The sequence below is a fragment of the Cucurbita maxima genome, unplaced genomic scaffold, assembly GCF_002738345.1.
Source record: "Cucurbita maxima cultivar Rimu unplaced genomic scaffold, Cmax_1.0 Cma_Scf00033, whole genome shotgun sequence".
NCBI lineage: Eukaryota > Viridiplantae > Streptophyta > Magnoliopsida > Cucurbitales > Cucurbitaceae > Cucurbita > Cucurbita maxima.
In genome coordinates, this window is record NW_019272049.1 from 2,475,979 (window position 1) to 2,478,336 (window position 2,358).

General features: G+C 37.1%; 1 long non-coding RNA gene across 1 annotated transcript in view; it reads right to left on the reverse strand.

The window, feature by feature from the left end:
• LOC111467312 overlaps window positions 1-192 on the reverse strand; it is an 11,283-nt gene extending 11,091 nt beyond the window's left edge. The window contains exon 1 of the long non-coding RNA XR_002714515.1: window positions 3-192. This is a non-coding gene — a long non-coding RNA (uncharacterized LOC111467312). The remainder of the gene's footprint in view (window positions 1-2) is intronic.
• Window positions 193-2,358: the final 2,166 nt, after the last annotated feature.

Below are 2,358 nucleotides of genomic sequence, written 5' to 3' on the forward strand. Positions count from 1 at the left end.
ACTTTAAGATGGAAGTGGAGGCCTTAATCAATGGCGTATGGATAGCTCAATATTATGAATGTGAAGTTTATGTTCCGCTCGTTGGCGTTTGGGAATGCAAATCTTACAAGCTTTGCCAACCCAACTAATTCCCTCTCCTACCTACTCTATATGAAATGAATTATGCATACTTGTGCTCTTTCATCAATCAATGAAATAAATCTTGTTATCTAAATCTCTCTTTTCACCTAATCAATGAAATAAACCTTGTTATCTAAATCTCTCTTTTCATCTGATCTATCAATCTTCCACTCATTGCTTTCAAATCATATAAAACAAATTATAAGATATATAGTGCGATTTTTTAGGTTTTGAGAAATCAGACCACACCAAAAAGAAGATAATGGAAATAAAAGAATAAAGAAAAAAAGAAAAGGGGAAAGTGGTGATTATAAAATAATCAATAAGCACCCTATATGTAGGCTCTCATTGCCCTCTTAACCTAATATTTTTCCACAAGCTTGTCCTAGAGTCCTAAGAAGTTTACCCTAATTGAGGTATCCCATGAATGTTAGTTACCTCACACCACACTAGTTGAGTCCTAAGAAGTTTACCCTAATTGAGGTATCCCATGAATGTTAGTTACCTCACACCACACTAGTTCTATCACAAGTTATTCTATTTGTGTAGAGTCCCTCATCTCCTCATAGAGCAGGTTTCATCCCCACACAAGGGTAGCTTCTCACTATACTGCTTATGTTGTTCCTCGTCCACTCTTAGGCAGGTTTATTCTACACACAATATTATATCCTCATTCATCTACTTGTTTAGTCACTCATCCCCTCTAAAGGCGGGAATTGTCAGCAGATATCAGTCCAATCTGGGACGTGCTCATTGGACTGCCATTAAGAATATCCTCAAGTATCTTAGGAGAACGAGGGACTATATGCTAATGTACGGTGCTAAGGATCTAATCCTTACAGGGTACACTGACTCAGATTTTCAGACTGATGTAGATTCGAGAAAATCAACATCAGGATCTGTCTTCACTCTGAACGGAGGAGCAATAATATGGAGAAGCATAAAGCAGGGTTGCATTGCTGATTCCACCATGGAGGCTGAGTATGTTGCTGCTTGTGAAGCAGCGAAAGAATCTGTATGGCTTAAGAAGTTCTTAACTGATTTGGAAGTCGTTCCAGATATGCATCTTCCCATCACTCTTTATTGTGATAACAGTAGAGCAGTTGCAAATTCAAAAGAACCAAGAAGCCATAAGCGAGAAAAACATATTGAGCGCAAATATCATCTAATAAGGTAGATTGTGCAACGAGGAGATGTGATCGTCACACAGATAGCTTTAGAGCACAACATTGTTGATCCATTTACAAAGCCCCTCACGGCTAAAGTGTTTGAAGGGCACCTAGTGAGTCTAGGTCTATGAGTTATGTAAGCTTGGGCAAGTGGGAGAAAAGACATGAGTATGTGATGATCTAGTTTATTGTATTTATGTCTTTCTCTCTACTCAACATCAATCAATGAAATAAACCTTGTTATCTAAATCTCTCTTTTCACCTAATCAATGAAATAAACCTTGTTATCTAAATCTCTCTTTTCACCTCATCTATCAATCTTCCACTCATTGCTTTCAAATCATATAAAACAAATTATAAGATATATAGTGCGATTTTTTAGGTTTTGAGAAATCAGACCACACCAAAAAGAAGATAATGGAAATAAAAGAATAAAGAAAAAAAGAAAAAGGAAAAGTGGTGATTATAAAATAATCAATAAGCAGCCTATATGTAGGCTCTCATTGCCCTCTTAACCTAATATTTTTCCACAAGCTTGTCCTAGAGTCCTAAGAAGTTTACCCTAATTGAGGTATCCCATGAATGTTAGTTACCTCACACCACACTAGTTTCTATCACAAGTTATTCTATTTGTGTAGAGTCCCTCATCTCCTCATAGAGCAGGTTTCATCCCCACACAAGGGTAGCTTCTCACTATACTGCTTATGTTGTCCCTCGTCCACTCTTAGGCAGGTTTATTCTACACACAATATTATATCCTCATTCATCTACTTGTTTAGTCCCTCATCCCCTTTAAAGGCGGGTTATCATACACACAATAATGATTCCTCATGTTATCTACTTATATAGTCCCTCATCCACTCTCATTGTGGTTATTGTAAAAATAGTAGCAATTTCTCTTGTCATCCACTAATGTAATATTTCGTCCCTTCTCAAGGCAGGTTATTATACACACAGTGGTAGCTCTTTATATCGTCTACTCACGTAGTATATCTTGAGTGTCGTTGAGATATATCAGATTCTATGACGTCTAGACGGATTTGGTCACAACAAACATTTCCAGATCGCT